The sequence below is a fragment of the Mustela nivalis genome, assembly GCF_964662115.1.
Source record: "Mustela nivalis genome assembly, chromosome: 20".
NCBI classification, from domain to species: domain Eukaryota; kingdom Metazoa; phylum Chordata; class Mammalia; order Carnivora; family Mustelidae; genus Mustela; species Mustela nivalis.
Window position 1 is genome coordinate 28992712 of NC_139039.1, and position 21492 is coordinate 29014203.

General features: G+C 42.2%; 1 protein-coding gene and 1 long non-coding RNA gene across 4 annotated transcripts in view; one reads left to right on the forward strand and one right to left on the reverse strand.

Annotated features, from left to right (window-relative positions):
- Positions 1 to 21492, reverse strand: part of TENM3 (teneurin transmembrane protein 3) — a 2451411-nt gene that overhangs the window by 464983 nt on the left and 1964936 nt on the right. The window lies entirely within an intron of this gene.
- On the forward strand, positions 2259 to 4907 carry LOC309855238. Its single transcript, XR_014306692.1, has 3 exons — positions 2259 to 2346; positions 2724 to 2769; positions 4860 to 4907. It is a non-coding gene; the product is annotated as an uncharacterized lncRNA (long non-coding RNA).

Sequence of the window (21492 nt, forward strand, 5' to 3'; positions counted from 1 at the left end):
TCCAAACCCTGCTGACTCGCAGTGCGATGTGGCTACCGGAATAAGGCTTCTAATGCACAACATGAAAGGGAGCAGAAAAGTTTATTTTTATGCAGTGAGTCAGGTTCCTACTTGGTAAGAATAGATTTTCCATAAAAATAGAAATTATCTATTCTAAAATTGAAGAGAAACTCCATTCTGTGCAAGAGAGGCAGCCTCAGTGTTCTCGTCTGCTTTTTTTCAAGAATATGAAACCTTGGGGACCATGACTTCTGAGGGACAAGATGGACCGACTAGAGGCAATGTGCCCCTTCCCCCCAAGACTAAACCCGCAGAGAGGCTTTATAAAATAAAAATTTTACATTAAGTGAAGTGTGTGTGTGTGTGTGTGTGTGTGTATGCACACACACACATATATATGTAGATGGTCATTCACCTAGAGGTCGCTGCTCAGTGCACACAGGTCTGGATTACCTGCACGGGCACACTGGGGCCCCGGCACCACGGAAGCTGCATTTGTTCTCTGCATGAACCTAGGTGGTAAAAGGACCAGCCTATCTCCGAGAAGGTGACTGGAAGAAATTTCTGCCCATAGGCCCGTGGTCTGCGTGCAGGAGTGCTCCATATGACAGGTAGAGAAAGAATCTTCTAGAAAGAGAGAAATCTGAAATCTCTGCAATGTGCATGTGTTGAGGCTACATTTTTACAGCCTTGTCAACCCTGGACTGAGATATTAAATAAAAATGGATATGAAAGCCTGAAGGCCCAGCAGGGCCAAAATGTGAAAGCAATCCCCAGGGACACCGCGGGCTGCCCAGAGCATCTGGGGTTCTGGCTGAAGACAAGTCTTATCAAGCATGTGGGCAAGAAGACTGCTAGGAGCAGCCACGATGCGCAGAGAGCACTCTCCAAGAAGGACAGAAAAAGAAAAGCATACAAAAGAGAATTAAAAAAAAAAAAAAAGAACGAAAGGAAACAGGGACTATGTAAGTGGCTCATAAACATTACGTACATCCATATTTTCTTTTCTATATTTCATAATTATGTAAACACGAGTATCTGTCTTGATAGATGGCTGGCTTTGTGAATTTAGCAAGGCTTCCAAGATGGCTTATCCATTTATCTCGTCTCACGGCACAGAACCCCGCATCGCACATGGGAAAACAGGCACTGCCCTCAAAATCTCCTATGTAGGTAATGAATTTCATTGCACTTCTAAGGTATGACGAGTACTGATCCCCATTTTATCCTAAGGATGGTACTATTAATAATTCCAAGCAATCACATCATAAGCAGTAACTTTATTTCTATGCATACACCTATATATGTATAATCTGTCACATTCAACAGGAATATTTTTGAAGCCCAACCAGAAAAAAAGAGAAAGAAACAAATATGTGACTGTGCAAAGCGTTAGAGCAAATAAGGAAACTGTAGATCATTAAAGACAAGGCAATAATTTTAGTAACTGATGTGGGTTTTCTTAGCCCAGCTAAGCATCTTTAAACGGTTGGTTTGTGCAGGGCCGTGTGGAGGCTTCCTTATTCTTTGGTCTCGTAGCAGATCTCGCCCAGGCCCCTGTGCCCCAACTGCTCTGCTCTGGTCCCGTCGTCCCTGTGTTTGTCCCCTGGGGGTTCATTCATAGCCTCCCCTCTGTGGCACTCACGGACCGTGCTGTTGGTTTTAGCACAAAACACAGAGCGTGCCGGGCATGACACAGGGGTTTGTCTGAAATCTCTTTTTATCCCCCAAGCCCACACTAGCACCACGCGGCACACAGTTGGTGCTCAACCAATTTCCATCTCTATTGACGACGCGCCAGCTCCACTGGACGAGCCTGTTGCATTAAATTAATCAAATCATGAAATGTCACAGAGGGACGGGGCTTAGTCCAGCTCCTTCTTTTTGCACCTGGGTTGGGGGGCTTCTGGCCCTGGGAGGGGTCAGACGAGAATCCAGCCAGGGGCAGAGTTGGGTCCAGGACACTTGGCTCCCAGGCGCGTCTCCTGTCCCGTACGCAGCCCCCCTTTCAGCATCGGAGTAACAAAAGCAAACATTGATTGGGGCTCCCGGTGGCCCATGCACCCAAGAGATCGTGATTAACGTAATCCCCACTTCACCAGCGAGGAGACAGAAACTCAGAGAGGCCATGTGGCACCGGCCACCCAGCTGCTCTGAGCTTCTTACCCGTAGCTCTGGTCATTCCTCCCTCCTCACTTCCGGAGGAAACATGTAAATGGCAGAAGAGGAAGGAAGAAGGAAGAGACAAGTCTGAGGCCGGACGAAGGAGAACCACAGAAACAGGGCAGGCGGCCGAGGGGGTCCCCCAGCTCCCTGCACGTTCTCTCCCGAAGTCGCGCATGCAATGTAAGTAATTCTGCACGACTGTTTAAATAGGGGGGCTTCTTCCAAATACGTCCTCGGGGGCCTGGAATTTGAAATTGCCTGTGGAGCAGCTTCTATGGCTAGGGCTGGGCCTCTTGGTAAAAGAAGGAAAAAAAAGCAGCGATGTTACTGGCGAGGAGAGAGCAGTTTTGCCTTCGGCAGTTGGACCTGTTGGGGAACTGGGACTCTAGCCTCCTTGGTCACCCCTTCATAAGGCAGCACCGTGTGGCTCTGATAACTCATCTGTCCCCGGGAGATGTCTAGGCAAATGACTCAGCCAACAGGGTCTGCACGATTAAGAGCGAAGAGTAGCTATAAAAATAAACAATGATAACAGCACTCTTTTTTTTTCTGAACAGGAAGCCTATTATCTTGTCTACCTTTGAGCAGCTCGCAGCCCAAAAGGTAACGCATAATTTTGTTTTTTAACAGTTGTCATATTAAAGAGTGCTTGGAAGTACCTGATTTCCCTGTAACAGATGGAAATGGGAACAATAAAAAATTTTTTTAAAAAAACAACAAAACGCCCTCCCCTCCCCCCACCCCCCAGCCCCTCTACCTCCAACGAACATACTTGCCTAACATACGGTTTCTCTGAAACGAGATATTTTCACCCCAGGAAAATCTGTGGATTTGGTTAACATTGCTATCTAATCTTGCTCTGAATATTCAACATAAATTAATCCACCAAACTCCATCTTATTCTGACCACACTGCAGATAATTTAAAATTTATTATTTCCTCTTTTATGCTTTCTCTTTAAACACTCCCCAGTTGTGGGACCTGACCTCCCAGTAAAGCTATGTTTTTAAAATTTCTGTTTTATTTTCAAGTCAGGACATTTTGTCCCAACATAGACCTGAGAGGCCACTGCCAAGTAGGTCTTTTATAAATGCTTCTTGCTCTTTCTATACTGTTCTTCGTAATAATAATAAATGAAATTAACCCAGCTCTGTTTAACAAGGTGGTGCTGTCACCAACACAGAATTCAGTTCCTTTCATTTTATTTAAGACTCTGCATGCATAGCAGAGAGGTATTGAAACTTGCCAAGTGGAAAGGTCTGTACCTACATACACACTATACTAAATATGTCACTCTGAAAGATAATAAGCACAAGATAAACAACGGAAAATCAGATAACCTAAGAAAACTCAGCTGACAATTTTCATTGAAACATTCTTTTCTCTAGGCAAATAACAAAGCTAAATGCTGTACATTATTTAAAAAATTGGACAGCAGCACTTAAAAATATGGCAATGATTAATTCCCTTGCAGTGGGAAAATACCTTTGACGATTTTATTGAGAATTTGTTTATACTATTTACTGATTCTTGGCATTTAAACAAATGATCCACTATGCAATTTCTACTCCCCCACCCCCCAGAGAGGGTAGCATTCTAGCGAAAGGACTGTTGAAACCTTATGCTCTTTTCAACACATTATCACAAATGTTTATCTCGGAGAGAGCTAAGGGGCAAACATCCTGAACAGAGTTCTATCCTTTGAAATGCTAAAACATGATGTCATATACGGTTACCTGATAACTACTTCAGCTTACTTGAATTCCATTCTTTCCACTTGATAAAAGGTCAATAAGGAACATCTGGGTTTGACCATAAAGGACAAAATACCCTTATGCCCCATGCTTAAATGGGAAATGATGTGTCCGCCTAGTGATACTGGCCCTTCCATGCCAGGAAAACAACAAAGGCCAGAAGTTCTCTTGGGCTCTGTGGGCTAGCCGGTGCCTCCGTCTACAAGGTCCCCTCCCTAAATCCTTGGATACCTGGGAATTTCTTATTCTGGACTCAGTATGTATTCGACATTCTCAAAGTCGAATTTGCTTGATCAGCCCATTTAAGTAGCTTCTTTATTACTCCAACACATAAGATTTTTTTTTTAAAAGGATGTGTTTATTTATTTATTTGGGAGAGCGCGAGAGCATGAGCAGAGGGAGCAGAGGGGGAGGGAGGAAGAGTCGCAGCAGACTTTGCGCTGACCCCAGAGCCTTATGCGGGACTCGATCTCACGGCCATGAGATCACTACCTGGGCTGAAACCAAGAGTCAGAGACACAACTGACCGTGCCACCCAGGTGTCCCACATAATAGCTTTTTTAAATTGCCCTCAATAGATATATCTCCAAAGAAGACATACAGATGGCTGACATACGAAAAGATGCTCAACCTTATTAACCATCAGGAAAATGTAAATCAAAACCACAGTAAGATATCACCTCATGCCCGTCAGAATGGCTAAAACAAGAAAGACAAGAAATAGCAAGTGTTGGTGAGGATGTGGAGAAAAAGGAACCCTTGTGCATGGCTGGAGGGAATGTTAAGTTGGTACAGCCACTGGGAAAAATAGTATGGAAATTCTTCAAAAAATTAGAAATACAATTACCATATGATCCATTAACTCCACATCTGCATATCTACGTGAAGGAAATAAAAACACTAATTCGAAAAGATATGGGCGCCTCTTTTTTTTTGCAGCATTATTTACAATAGCCAAGGTATGGAAGCAAAGCAAATGTCCATCGATATATGCATGAATAATGAAGACGTGGTACGTATACACAATGGAGTGTTACTTAGACGTGAAAAAGAATAAGATCTTGCTATTCAGGACAACATGAATGGTCCTGGATGGTATTATACTGAGGGAAATAAGATAGACAAAGATAGGTACCATATGATTTCACCTATATGTGGAATCCAAAACAAAACAAATGAATAAACAAAAACCAAAACAGACTCATAAATGCAGAGAACGAACTGGGAGTTGCCATAGGGAATGGATTGGGGGGAAATGGGCAAAAAAAGGTGAAAGGGATTGAGGGGTGCGAACTTCTGGTTATAAAATAAGTCAGTCACGAGAATGTAATATACAGCATAGGGAATATAGTCAATGATACTGTAGTAACTTTGTATGGTGACAGATGGTAACTGTACTTATTATGGGGAACATTTCACATTATGTATAATTGTTGAATCACTATGTTGTACACTTCAAACTAATGCAATATTCTATGACAACTATACCTCCATTAAAAATAAAAACAAAAATAAAATGGCTCTTACTACCTTCTGAAATGATCTTGTTGTCTCGTCGGTTTGCTTCCTTACTACCCCAGCAAAACACTTATTTCCATTTTGTTCCCAGGGCCTAGGACATTGCTTGCCACAATATAGAGGTAGAGTCAGAATCTGTGAATGAATGCATATGTCATTTGAAATCGTCCAGTAGTATTTCCACAGATCTTGCGGTAGGAGGAGATGACAGTACGGCAGGTGCTGGGAATATGATGTAATCTCTGCCCTTGAAGAGTTTCCAGCCTGTCCGAGAGATGCCTAATTCACGCCCAGTATCATGGCCCACTCCTGCCCCTCTTCTGTCTTTCCTGCTCAGCAGGGAGAATGTCCAAGAATGGTCCTCCAACCAGGTTCTGGGCAGATGGCACACTGCAGGGAACCCTTCACCGTTACACAAGACAACAATGAACACCGACCAATGAGCAGTCAATAAGGTAAAATAAAGTAAAAGAAATCAACGATCAAATCAATTAAAAAACCCTGAACAAACCAATAAGGGACCACTTGAGTTCAACTCTGAAATAGTCCTTTAACCTCAGGATATCCCGCCTATTATGTGTATTTTAAAACTAATAATTATTGTGTGGGTGCGTGGGTGGCTCAGCCGCTTAAGCGTTTGACTCTTGGTTTTCGGCTCAGGTCAGGATCTCAGGGTTCTGGGATCGAGCCCCGGGTCCCGCTCCATGCTCAGTGGGGAGTCTGCTTGAAAATTTTCTCTTTCCTTCTGCCCCTCCACCCCTCAATATCTCTCTCTTTCTCTTTCTTTCAGCTAAAAAAAAAAAAAAAAATCTTAAAAAAAACCAACCAAACAAAACAAACCCTAATCACTATCCTGCAAGTTTCAGAACCCAAGGACAATGTCAAAAATTTTTGCTTTTCCTTCCATAGAATTTCTATGTACCAAAGCTCACGTACATGCCAAAAACAGGGGTCGTATGCACAGGGGGCTCCCGTTGAGCAAGCCTGCTTTGGAGGTGGCCTAGGAGGTAGGCAAGGGGAACAGCATCCCCCTCCTGACTTCCCTACTTTCCCTCCCAAAACAGGGCCTCTGTCTACTCTGTTTTTGCATAATCTTCCCTGAAGGTGGCAAATCTGTCCAGATCTCGTTCTTGCTTGCTGTGTCAAGGAGTACATCCCTTCTTAGCTCTGGGATCAGTATATACAAAGATCTCTATGCTCAGGATTGGCTCCTTTCTCCTTTCTGGGGACGCGCTCTTCGTCCTTGCCTCTAGTTTCTTTCCTTATGACACTAAACAGAAATAAGAAGATTACAATGTAAAACCCAGACTAGCTTGTAGGAATTACCACCAACTCATACCGTTGTCCTAGTTCAGCTTTTAACCAGAAGCTCTTTCGAGGGCTGACATGATCACGCCAGCATTCCCCATGTCTCTCCTTCTAGATTGTTCTTCTCAGTAAATCCGGCCTCTAGCGAGACGCCCCCCCATACCCTTCTTCTGCATTCTTATGGACTCTTGCTCAAGCACCTCGGTCTTTGCAGGAAGGAACACCTGTTCTCATGCCCCAGAAGATGCTCTTCTCATTTAAAGCCTTAACAGCAGGAACATCCTTCCCAGAAAGATAACTATTTTTTATGCTTTAATCTTTAGACGGCAAAGCTCCTTAATTAAATTTAAACCAAAATATTTTCGTAAAGCTCAAATTCCAAACTGGCATTCCTTCACAATTCTCAATTTGCACAGTCCCTTTGTCCGTGGAAAACAAGGTATTCACTGTTTGAAATTGCCTGGTGCTGAATGTGGCCTCCTCCTCGAGTCTGAATGGGGGAAGCCAGACTCCGGGAGGGCTTTTGTCCCAAGTTTTCTTTAATTGTTTTGCACCTGCCGTCTACCAGAATGTACGCATTTTCTCCTCCTTGCAATCAACATGTACTATTGAAATGTGGTACAATCAATACCGCCTTCCCGGAAGATGTTAGAGAGAATAAAGATATCGAGTTTAAGGGAAACAAAGCTGGGACTTGTACCCATATTCTGATATTGATGCTCTCCCCGGAGTAAAAAACAGCATGGTTCTTGGGGCTCCTTGCCCTGCCTGAATTATCTACCTTTCAAAAATTGGCCAGGTAGGGCTTCCCGTGGGAACGGCCAGGAACCCTGGAGCCAAACATGGGGGCTCAGCCCCACCCCCGCACCCCCAGGGCTACTCTGTTTATGAGCTTCGATATCAGAGGTGGAAGCCTGCACCCTCTCAGCCCCAACTTTTTCAGCTGCGAGAGAGGATAATGATCAGGCTTGTCTCTCTCTTGGGGATGCTACGGGGTCGAGCGAGAGAGCTCAGTGCCCCGCACATGGTCTCTGCTCAGCAAGTGTTAGTTACTCTGTTATTATGTCTGGAAGATGTTTCTGTCCCAACCCCCGCCCCCGAGGATACTGCGCCACCCATTCTCCCCCAACCCCATCCTGATTAATGCCACCTTCATTCCCCCAACCCAGATCAGGACCCTCCTGAACCCTCCAAGTCACCATGAATCCCTTTTTACGCACTGCAATCAGATCTGTGTGGGACCCTCCAGGGTCCTATAAGGGACTGGCTGCTGCCTCCAACCTTTGTTCCTGCTCTGTTCCCCTAGCTCGCGCACTGCGCTCCTCTCCAAGTCAGGAATGATCCTGGCCCCGCTGGCTTCTCCGCCTTCACGGCACCGGCATGCCCAAGCGGATGTTTCTGACCCCCACATCCGAAGGCCCCCGACCCCCCCCTCTCGCTCCCCCTCTCGCGCCCCCTCCCAGCCCTCTGTCTCTCTCCCAGGGCTCATCACCAGCTGAAGCCGCTCTATCACGAGTGCTCTTGCATACTGAGTTTTCCCCGACCGGGACTATCAACTCTATCGGGACAGGTGCCCTGTCTGTCTCCATAACTGTCAGAGCCCCCAGGAGTTCAAGAAACACTCCCCGGGGAAATGCACGTTTACGTTTACGTGACGAAGAGTAACCATTAAAGCAGTTAGAATGTGTTGTCCTTCAAGACTACACACAAGCTTACATGGCTGGCCCGTGTCAGAGAACCCTGCCTGCGACGGACAGGAGTTCTGAGCATTTACGTATTGGTTATAGTTCTGCTTTGGCCTTGGCTCTCCAAGGGCCCAGCTATGGCTTTCCGCGTGCTGGCCTCTAGCAGATGTGCCCTGGTCTCATTGCACTGGTCTCACTTCCCTCTTTCCCTGGCGAGTCTGGTGTAAGTCTCTTATCTGGATGTCCGAGTCGGGGTAAGTCACTGAGCAACGCATATTGGCCATAGGTTCCTGGTTTACAGTAATATGGGGGAGGGGCTATTTGTAGACTCCTGGGTCATCTCTCCTACTCATTTCCTGACATTCATGTCCTGCAGATAAAGGGGTTGTTGTTATGGGAAGAAGCGTGAATGAAATATCTTCGTCTAGCCAACCTTTGCCAAAATAAGTCTACTCCATACATAACAAGACTACCCCTTGACAGGATAGATAGGGAAATGGGTAGACCCACATTTTGGCTATGTTCCTCTCACAAGAATTCATCTCATACTTTTATATCTTTGCTGATGGGACTTTCTGAAAACAGGTGCCCTCTAATCAGCTTCTACTGGCCCAGTGGTCACAGAGACTCAGCCAGGGCAGAGCTGTACTCTACACTCACACACCCTTAGTGAATTTACCTGGTAAATCCCCAGGGCATCTGTTCCTACAGGAAAAAAATATTAAAAATAAAAAAACCATCTCAGAGCAGAGATTAGACTTTTAGGCCCTCCTGAGCGATAATCCTCACTCCGACATTGACTTTCTTTGTGGGGTTTGGCAAATCAGGTTTTTTTTTTCCCTCTATAATACAGGGATAATAATGCTTTAGTCAAATGGATGCTGTGAGAATTAATTACTGTTGTACAATTTACTGGAGATGGGAAGTCCTGTGAAAATATTGCCACTGCTTATGGGATTGAGGTCCAAAGACACGGCATCACACACAGCAAAGAAATCAAGACATCTCAAAATCCCTACTGTTTCCCTCTCTCACAGTGCTCTCCTTCTTAATGCAGGTGAAAAGCAGGCAACACAGTTTCAAGGACATGTCCCCTTCTTCGGTGACAGGAATTGAAATGCACCCATGGACCTACCCGTATGTGCCATGTCTGGCCTCCTCCTAGGCTCTTTTGCAAGCATTGCAAGGGGCCAAAAGGAGAGCTTTTGTTTCCTATGCAATTCTTTTGACCCTGAATCAGGGTCTTTTCGAATCAACAGATGCCTTCAAGAGCAAGTTTTAAGGGAAGGTCTTTCCAACAGCACTTAGGAAGTGGGTAGTCAGACTCTGGACTCAAGAAAGAAGAGTGAGCCTTGCATACGGTGGTAACAAACGGGTTAAAAAGACGAGCCCCCTTTTAAGGAAACACGCGACTCTGTACAACAAACACTAGGAGCCAGAGAGATGCGGGTTGTCTTTGCATGAGGAATTTCTACCTCCTGCACTACAGTTTTAAAACGGTCAGAGATAAGAAAATGCAGGCCTTGGAGGAATTAAGGAAGGGAGAAGCTCGATCCTTTTCTCTCAAACTAAAATAAAGCAATGGAATGAAAAACACTACCTATGATTCACGTTTATGTTCCTTTATTTTTATTTATTTATTTATTTTTTAACAGAATTACGTGGATCCACGACGTAGGTCCCCTGCAGGGATAATACCATTCTCAGAGAGGTTTCATGGTGGTGCCATGAGATTGCAATGCGAAATGGCCTCCAAGAACAGGAAGCGTTAAGAGTATTCTTGATTATAAGTCTGTCTTTAGAGGGTTCAGATCATAAGTAGAACAGACTTTAACCCAAAGACTCTATATGAGCATTTCCTGAAAGTGAGGGTCTGGGGTGTGAGGTGTGGGCTTCTGTGTATGTCCTTCTACCCTGGTTCCCCGTGTTTTCTGTTTATTCATTCATTCATTCATTTATTCATGGAAACTTTTGAGGATTGTTTGAAAGTGCTTTTCCTGAGAGAAAGGGTAGAGATTAGATACACTTTGAGAGTCCCTTCAATTTCATTTTTTTTAACAAAGATTTTATCTATTTATTTGTCAGAGAGGAGGAGAGAGAGCAGGAGCCAGGTGAGCAGCAGGTAGAGGGAGAAGCAGGCCCCCCCCTGAGCAAGGAGCCCCATGTGGGACTTGATCCCAGGACCCTGAGATCGTGACCTGAGCAGAAGGCAGACACCTAACCAACCGAGCCACCTAAGAGTCCTTTCAATTTCAATTTGCAAGGCTCAGTTCCCCAGTTTTTAACCTCAGATGGGGAGGAAGAGAAAGCCAAATGGAAGACCACAGTGGAGGTCTGTCTGACTTTGGATTCACCAGGGGGTGACGGTGGCAAGAGGAGGGTCTCGTTCTCTGGCACCTGTGCTGGTCTCCACTTGGGGAACCTCTACATCACCCCCTGTCCTAGCCCTTCAATCCACTCGAGTTCATGGGGGAGAGTCACGGCCATGCACCATACTTCCATTTTCCCTTTGTCGACTGTCTCTGTATCGTCACATTTCTACTTTGTGGAAATGAATCATTTTCCTTTAACGTCTCCCTTCTCTCTTCTTTGCTTGCCCTTCGGGTGCCTGAACCCTCTTGGGGACTGAGCGGTCCGGGCTGTGGCATGACTTGTCTGTCAGTACTCTGATTCCTTATTTATAGAGAGCTGGCTGCAGATCGACACAGACGCCAGCATATATCCCCACGCACATGAACCTAACAATCATCTCCCAGACCTGTCAGGAATGAGTGTTCCCACACTCTGTCCATTTCACGATCTCTGCATTAACATTCTGAGTTATTTGAATTTAAAAAAAAAATAAAGGATAATAAAGTTTGAATATATTCACCATCTCTGTAGAGTAAGCAAATAGCTTTTGACATTTTAATAAAATTGCCTAATTAAACCCTTTAAATTTCATTTAGTTGTGTCATTTAGTTATTACAAATGCCATGTAGGCACGAGATTATCAGGTATGGCACTTAATTGCTGTAAAAAAAAATGTAGTTCCTCATTATTTATCTTCACTTGTATCAATCACTTGGAAGCAGAGTGTTCATGCCTACCCACCTTTTCTTTTACAAAAGATGCATTGATTCTGGAATAATGTATGGTTGGGCTTGTGATTTTGGCAATTTTTATTCAGAAAAGTGACTAGAACAACTTGGGGGATCCTCTAAATCAATTATGGGAGTCAAAGGAGCCTCTTCTCCGGCCTCGGCGGAGGGCTGGTGACAACAACCCACTGTGATCAGAAAGACTGTGTCATTTGTGATCACACACATCAGAAGCCACTCCTGTGTTTACACCAACATATGGGGAACTTGCGAATTAGGTGAGTGGGAGCACTGCTCAAGTGGTCTTGGGTGGGGGGGACTGTCCCCAATTCGGCTATGCTGCTTTTATAGCAGCCTTCTTCAGAACCAGTCTTTGCACATAATCCCCGAAGCTGATCTCCTATTCTCTTACTTTTTCCTCTTCTCTCTGATGAAAAAAACGCATTCTTTTAGAAGTAGATTTGTTATTTGAAAAACCCAAAAGTTTAGAGTTAAGTCTCATGAAGTAAATCTGTAACTGAAAACACCGAGGTACACACACTGGGTCATCATCACATTCATCAGATGGAGTTCCTTGTGTGTCACCTAATCTGGCAGTGACAGAGAAGACTGTCACCATCACGATGCCGAAACAGTTGTCACTCCCCAAAGGTGATGATTTTCTGAAGGGCTATGCTCATTTTTGTGTTAGAATTCTGGAAGATTTTGTTTAAAAATTATGTAGATGTTTAAAGAATTACAACTTACTAGATGACAATGCTGAGTATTTCACTAGCTTGCAATGATGAAAGCCAGATCAGTGTCTAGGGCTTTAGCTCCTGCTCAGTATGGGACAACTTTACAAATACATGAATTAAGCTCTGGATAACAAATATTGTTTACTATTTCCTGGCATCAGAATAACCATTATGATCCAGGAACTGATAATTTTCAGTTACCGATATTGTGAGTTCAGCCTCTTCCTTCGCTTTCCTAGGTGGTTGGTAATTTGTAAGAATAATTCACTCATTTGTCAGTAAAAGCTACACTTACTTCAAGAGTAACTGTGCGTATAAGAAACAACCTTTATTTGCAAAGCACAGGTTTTCTTGTTGTTGTTTTTAATAGAACCGTTTCAGAATTGGGGATAAACTTTCAAGAACAAACAAAAGCATTTTTAAAAAGCTATTATTATAGGCAGTCCTCCTAATTATGTAATTTTATAGTATCTAAACGTAAGCACTCTTTAGCAGGCAATAAATTTATTGCATGAGGATATGAAGTTGGCTATGTGAAACTGTATAACACCAATTTGCCTGCTCTTTTTCATATTACCAATGAATATAGTTAAAAAAAGGAACTAAAGGGGCACCGGGTGGTTCAGTTGGTCAAGCGTCTGCCTTCCGCTCAGGTCGTGATCTCTCCAGTCCTGGGAAGGAGCCCTGCTATGGGCTTCCTGCTCAGAAGGGAGCCTGCTTCTCTCTCTCTCTCCCTCTGCCCCTTCCCACTGCTCATTCTCTGTCTCTCTCAAGTAAATAAACAAAATCTTAAAAAAAAAAAAAAAAAAAAAAGAAGGAAAGAAAAAAAGGAACTAAAACAATAACTTCCTTTAACTTGCAAAATTTGAAAGTGGCTCCCTAGAATGTTCCATAAATTATCTGTAGAAAGCAAGCATCACAGTCAGGTCCCCATGACCTTATCCCATAGCCAGGATCCCCAGGATCAGAGCATACACAGCTCTGCATAGGGAACCCCCTCTATTACTTGGTTTTATTCTTCTCTGATAGTTTTGATAGTTCCTCCCAGTCTTCTTGCTTGGGGTGCTACTGAACTCTAAAAAACATAACTAGCTTTATAGAGAAAGGTATCTGCCTTCTCTAATTATTAACGCATTTAAAAGCTAGCTGTTCATTCCCACACAGATTCAAAGCCAACCAACAGAAAGCACAACACTGCGAAAATAGACTTTGCGATACCCATGTGAGGTTAGCCAGCATTTTCAGTGCTGAGTTTCTGGAGCCATTTCCAGACAACCAAAGCTTTGTCCTTCACAGATTGATGTTGATACAAACGCTCTCTGAGAAGAGAGGGTTGGTTTTTTCTTTGTTAGAACCCCCTCTCCAAAATCCTGACATGAGTCTAATAGATAGTCACTGCGGGGTCTTGTACAAAAAAGATGTGTGTAGGATGGTTGTAGGATTCAAAGAAGGTGGGGCTAAAGCCTCAAACACTTGGAACCTGGCAAGGAACAAGCAAAACTCAGAAGATTCTATTCTGACTTCTTACACAACAATACCTTTTTCTTTGAATTGCAAATTCGCCCTTGGCCAGTTTTCCTTCTTTTTTCCCTTTTGCTGCCTTTTTTTTTTTTTTTTTTTCAGTGAAAATGTTTTTCCTGCACACACTGAGCAGTTGAAAGTGCATGGTCATTGGCTACCTACATGAAAAGTGCAGTGAACTTTTCTACGAAGTCGCTCTTTTTGCATTTATGAGAAATAAACATTGAATCTGCTTTTCCCTATGAGGACTTCTTTTGGATATAAGCTATCAGTTGTCTAATGAAGTCATATAAATCTCTTTTAAGATATTTCATATAAAGTACTTGGTGAGTTTTAGCAAACAGTATATTGAATTAAATTCAGTAATATACTCGGAAACCAGAATAACACAAGTAGTAGGATTTCACTTAGATTAAAAAGCACACACATACACATACATGTTGTCTATGCATAGAAAGGACTGGAAGCATACACCACAGACCATGTGTTATTCTATGTACTGCATACATTTGTTTATGGACTGTGTTTTATATGGGGTGTGTATATGCTACACAGTATGGGCAGTTCTTTTTTACGTTTGTACTCTATACACCTGAATTCTGCAAACATTTTACAATCAGGATATATTAATATGCTCAAGTCATAATAACACTAAAATTAATCTGGCAATAGCATTGATTGGTGGGTGGGGGAACGTGTACAGTACTGAGTAAATGGCAGTCTTCCTCCTTCTCCACTAGATGTAACATCGTATAAAGGGTAGTAGTTTGGGGGACAAGATGAACAGGATTGGATCTCAGTTCCATCATATCATAGTTTTACAACCTTATGTGTTTGAACACAAATTTCTCATCAGTAAAGTGAGGGTAGTGATACCCATCTCCAAGGGCTGCAGTTAAACAAGACCGTATGCATAGGAGATCCATTGCACATCCTTTTGGCCTTGGTGGTGGCTGTCCCTTTTGGTCATCAATCATGCGTCATCCCTGGATTTTTGCAAGTTAGTTCCAACCATAGCAGTGCGCCCTTGGGCAGTGTTAATGCACAGTGTACTGTGTCCTCTCAATGTCCACACTTCTGTCATTTCAAATACTACAGTCTCCAAATTCACTTTTGTGAGTGTCCTTTTTCCCAATAAACCAGTTTTTCAGACATTACAGGCATGACTCCTTCCAAGGAATCACTGTCCACAGTGTCCTCTAGGTTTGGAAGGTGATCGTGATCAGATCCATGGATGGGCCTTACCTTACAGGATTGTGTAACTTGCAAAAATACAAATGTACACAACACACACACACACATACACACATGCATGCATGTGTATATATGTATGTGTGGACCCTCACACGCCACATATGAATGCAGACAGGACCATTAAACAGAGGCTCTCAAAATGTGGTCACAGATCAGGGGGTTCAATATTACCTGAGAACTTGTTAGAAATGCAAATCCTTAAACTTCAGTCCAGATCTACTAAATCAGAGTCTGAGGGCAACCAGCACCCTTGACCAGCTCTTCAAGTGATTCTGGAGCACGTCCATGTCTGAGAACTGCCGCCAAATGTAACAACCGTTATGCCCCATAGTAGCTACGAACTGCAAAGAACCCTTGAATAAATTCAGAACCTTTCTTGACACCATTTCTACTCCAAGGGAGCTCTCTGTGAAGCTGAGAGAAAAATATGGCATGGGGCAGGGTGTGGGGGGGTAGCTTTTATATATATATATATATTTTAAATATTTATTTTCATATATTTTAATATATATATATATTTATATTTAAAGCAGTGTTTGAAAGAAGAAAAGAGTAAGCTAAAAATACTGATCCAACAGAATTTGGCCTACAACGATTTCCATTTAATTTGGCTTTCTATGGGGCTATATTACAAATGGAAATGCTCCAACCGCAACTGAAATCTTGTTCTACATGGAAACCAGACTATCCAAGTTCATAAGAATTTTAAAATAAACACCTGAAATAAAATCTATAATTCCAGTGCCATGGAATTTTTTTTAGATAAGTGAAACAAAGACCAAAGGCCACTTTACAAGAGAAAAGCAGAAAAGCAAAATTACAGACGATTACGTTAGCCCACTCTTAAATGTTGAGATTCTTCATGGGCAATATATTAAAATTTTGAGAGCTGGAGAATCTTGAGGAGGAGATGAATGCATTTTCAGTTTAAAAGTGTTATCTACAGGATACAGCAGCAAATGCACACTCAAAAAATGTCAACTGCTAACATACATAACTTGCAGTGGGGCCATTAACTTCAGTATATGACTGGGTAGTTTGGGGGAGTTCAGAAGAAAGTCTTGAGGTTATTAAAGCATTCCTGACTATGACATCATCTGCCACTCACACCTTACCTGGAAATAGCCCCACACTTAAGACAGCCTGAAATGGAACCCATAATATATTCTAATTTGATCCATTCTTCTTTATAGCTATGGCCAAAGGGGAAAAAGACAATTATCTCATGCATTTTATTCTTACAACTTTTGGGATGAAATCATTTAGAATGATCAGAATAACCTCGAGAAGCCCTAGAAGGGAAGAGGCATTGGTTTCTGCACCATTTGCGGGATGACTGGAACCAGCATCTGTCCAGTAGACAGTGCGACGTGGGTAGCGCCCCAGAGGGCTCGGTATGCCCTTAATGGACACTGCAGGAACACTAAAACCCATGTTTTCTAACGGAATAGATGAAATCCTAGAATGGTGTAGAAAGAACAGCAAAGAAGGAATGCACAAAGTGGGTGTGGGGGTTTGGGAACCAAGACATGGTGCGGTGGACGGTCTATACCCAAGGACTTCAGAATACAACCTGTCAGTCCTTCAGTCTTACAATTTAGGTGGGAAAAAAAGTGGTAACAATGAAAAACAAAAAAAACAAACAGATTTTAGAACTGGCTGTGAAAGAACTGGTCTGATGGGGTTTATTCTCAGAATCCATCCTCTCCCACAAACAAGGAGGTCCAGTCCCGGCCTGTGGTGTGTACGCTCCAAGGCTCACGCTGGCCCTCGGAAGACACACTTCCTCGAGACTCGCTGCAGCTTCATACCGATCCCTGATTCAGACCCAGACCCCTGAGTTTGCAGGAGGTGCCGGCAAATCTGGAGTCACGGAATCTCTACTGCAAAGTAGAAAATATAAAATTCTCTGGGAATCTGGATTTAATTTCTTTTCCAATACAATGCTGGGTGAGGAAACAAACAGGAAGGTGGGGCCAGGCCCTGGTATAGGTCCTAGGTTAATTGCCTTATAATAATGAGCTCTTTTCTTTCACTGTTGATCAGCTTTCTTCCTAAACACAGTTAATGATCTCTTCTATTATACATCTGAAAATGTTTATGAGGTTTGTGCTTTGGGGGTACATTATGATGATGGGCTTATAGAGCTCCTATAGACTCAAACTGTCTTAGGAGATTTACCCAATAAAAGAGACATAGATCTGGCTAACATGCAGAAGGGAAAGCCAACAGGGTCCCCCAGGGCTGTAATCCTTGCCAAATGACACAAAAATTAAGCTCTAAAATTTAAATTATATGCAACTCCTAAAGTTTAGGATAAAAATGGATTCCACTGTGTTGCATTCAAACAGAAGATAGTTGCCAATGTTCGGAAAGTATTCAGTTTTGTTAAATGAGTAGTGATGGAAGTGTCCTACAGACGGTCTATTGTCCTGCACATATTTAAATATACACAGACGATCTGTAAACACAGCACCCAGACCCCGAGTGTTGGGTTCACTGTGTTTTTGCTGACTGTGATAGCCTCGCTCTTCACTTCCTTCTGAGCAATGGGTTCTGATGTGATTGGTGTTACCTCCCCTACTGGCCGGATTGTTTCAGTCATGTGTCTCGGGAAATCTGAAACCCAATACAGGACCAGAAATCCCAAAGTTAAAGAAAATAATGGGTCGTGACCAAAGAAAGAAAAGGTATTTTATTCACGTCTGAATTTCTCCAGCTTAATATGTTTAAATGAAAAAAATTTGCACTTCAAAAGGATTACTACTTTCAGTGGAACGTCTACCTAAATAAGAGAAATTCTGCTCTGTTAACCAAAGCTTTCTGCCACTTATAAAGACCTAAAAGGATAAGAAACATTCCCAGTGTTCCTTGAGGCATCCGTACTTGAACAGTACTAAATACCGGGAGAAAGACTTGCCAATCTAGTTCTTAAGCAGACTGATATTCTTGTGAAATGTTCTTATCTTATTCTCTTTTAAACATTCCTAAATGAGAATTTTTTTTTATCGTGTTTTAAAGCTTCAGTAACTACCAAAGAAGAAGAAGGAGGAGGAGGAGGAGAAGGTGATGATGAAAGTTCTCCAGAAAGAGAGCAGGAAGGGCCAAAGGTGGTGTGGCTCACAGGGTCATCTGCGGCTGGTAAGAAGGTGTCGACAATCCATCCCTGGCTATCCCAGAACAAAGGAGAGTCCTTTGTTTTACAGCACACTTGTTAACTACACGCAGAGGTATTAAACCTTGGGTTTTTTGCTTACGAGCAAACGGGCTCCACCAGAAAGAACGTGTCTTGGCCCCGAGAAACCTGTTTCACTACGATTCAGTAATTCAAACTTCCATTTTCAGGCAGGAGTAGGACGACAGGGAAAAAGGTTCACAGGGGGGTGGCCCTGCCAATGAGCCTGCAGCCTGACCCGAGCAAGCCGAGCTGGGCTAACAGCAAACACAAACGCACAAAATGTACACGTCTCTTGTAAAGGCAGCTAAGTGAATTGTCATTCCAAGAAGACTCAGACATGTCCACTCTTTTTGTAAAGTGTATTTAATTAAAAAAAATTTTTTTTTTAATTTTTAAATTTTTTATTTTTTTAAATTAACATAGGGTATTGTTTTTTGGGGGGTGAGGTCTGTGAATCATCAGTCTTAGACAACTCACAGCACTGATTTAAAAAAAACCCAAAAAGCATTGGCTAGGTGGGTGAGGCCTCCTACCTCAATTTTGAGGGAAATGGCACGTCGTCTTCAGTCTCTCTGTTAAGTATTAACCTGGTTTAAACAAAATAGATTAGATCATGGTGATTAATTGTAAAAAATTAAATGTGTGCTTCCATTTAAAGAAAGATAATATCATTTACTTTTCAGAGCCTGAAGACTGTGGGGAGGAGAGAGCAGGGACTGAACTGAAGAAAACAAATAAGAGTCTCATGCTTTCGGGGATCAATGAAAATGTTTCTTTGTCTCAGATACTGGGATTGTGCCTTTGGTAGAAAGTGGTCTAGTTAGCCTGAAGCCTGAGAAATTTTGAATAATCCCACCAACTTCTCTCTCTGGTTCTTGGAAGAATGGATCAAAAAGACAGCAGTGACTTTGGATGTCCATAGGCCACATTAAACCCTAAAGTTAAACGTGTGATTCCTGAGAGATTAAAGGCCTTATTAGTAAGAAAATAAAAATCACTTCATCTTTCCAAAGCTTACACGGGATCTGGAAGCGGTGGTAATAAGGAAGTCAATAGCCCAGGCTTTTGAAGCCAGAAATCTGAGTCCAAATTCTTGCTGTACAGATTCTGTGACTTGGGACAGACGTCTGCCCTACCATAACCGGGTTTCCTTGCGCACCACACAAAGGGTAACTATTGTTCCAACGCGCAAGGACTCCTGAGCTGTGATTCACACTGAGACACAAGACCAAGCTCCCGGCACTTAGTACACACTGAGTAAATGCCATTTTGATTCCTATTATTAGGGAGGTGTCATTTTATGGACAAAATGTCTCAGCAAAAGTACTGAGCCCAAAGGTACGCCTGAGCCTTCGTACAGTAATTATGTCCATTTAAATATGCAGGTGAATTCTGTGGTTAGAATCAGCCCTCACCTAACAGTGATCTTGAAAAATAAAAATAACCCTGAAGGTCTATGGAGAAAATTTTAGTGGAAAAGGATCCTATTTAAAAGTCAGTTGCTCAATAACTAGAAAGTCAGTAGCTTTGTTTATAGCATTCTTTATTTTAATATTCATGTATTTAAAGTATGCTGATTTGCCAACTGCACACTAAATCACATCGTTATTTAAATTTTTTTTCCCTTCCAAATCTCTATGAAAGCAATTTCTACTTTCACAGCAGTATACATCTGATGGAGAGATTTTAGAGGTCTTAAAAGCTTTGCACTTCATACTTGTTTGACTTAGAAGGAGCATAATAAAAGAAAGTTGTCTCTTTACTTAAATAATTAAGAGTGATTGACTAGTCTGGCTCGTGACATTATCAGTAATCACATATTTTAATTCAAATGCAAGTATTCCAATTAATGTACTGAAATGAATAAAATATCACTAAAAGAAATCATTCCCATTGATTGATCTCATTCCCAGTGACCAATAATTTTATGTCCTAAACCCATTTTAATATGAGAGTATCTTTATGTATAAGATATAAAGTGTGTCAATATATATTATGAACACAAACAGATTTCTCCCCATTAAAGAAGATAAAACTTTGCCTTGGGGGAAAATAGAATTCTAGTGAATACTATTACAATAGGACTACTGTATAGTTGTGATTACTATACAATCAAGTTCTTCATTTTATATCTAAAATTCAGAGTTGTAAAAAGGTGAGTCTTATTATACTGGAAATGAAGGCCCACCCAGTATGGAAAAGCACAGGAATGGAGCATTTTGTCTCTACACCTTTCCATGTTAACAGTAAAGACAACTTCTCAGGATGACTGTCTCAGTGGAAGAGTTCTTTTTTGATTCCCAAACTGACACCCCTGGAGAAGAATCACTAGGAAACTGGATCCCAAAATAAGGCCACAGGTCTCTTCAGATGCAAAGACCTTTTTGACTATGAACATCAGGGAGAAACTTCTGACTTGATTGAAAAAGTCCTCATTCTGAGCAAATCTGTTGCTCTCTTCTAGGGACCTTTAGGTACTAAGATAATCACAGGTAAACAAATGCCTGTTTGTAGAGCTGATTATGACACCCAGCTAAAAATTCTGCTGGAGGTAAGTGGGCACTGATGTAAAAAATTTAGCCAATTAATTGTTCTGTGTATGTTCTCCTGAAGACTATCTGAGAATTCCTACAAATGAATGTTTTCCAATAGAGAGAAAATGTTTCTCAGTAGAAATCTCAAAGTTCTTATTTTAAAAGAGTAAATCTTCAATAATCTGGAAAAACTCAGGCGGAATGACTAATTACCTCATAGGCAGCTTTGTTTTCACTGTTAGGTGGAAAACATTCACGTGCAAGAATTTTTCATCTGCCCAAACCTGAATTGAATTTACTAGCAATTTCTCCAAAAGGCAGTATGTTGAAGTAAAAAGCGTAGGGTTTGAGAAGGGAAAACTTGTGTTCCAATCTGATTCAGTCCTTCAAGAATTGTGTCACTCACGTTTCTGTTTCTCCTTCTATTGAGTTTGCTCACCTATCAACTGAGGATAAGTTGGCCAACAGGGTTGGGTAAAATCCAACATGTCACAGTTGAAAAAGGACTAGAACAGTGCCAAGCACTTTGCAGTATGATAACAAATTATTGCTAAAAGTCAATGTGCTTATTAAAAAAAATGGGTCATAATTGCTCCACATATTTTAACGTCTCCGTACAAGACTCATCCTACAGAGGACCTCTGTCATGCCTTCCTGGGGGAGGTGGACATTTTCTACCCACTGGGTATATGCTCTGCTCTGGTCAAGACATGAGCAGAAACGGGACAGTCTGTGTCCAAGTATATGCTTTCGGAGC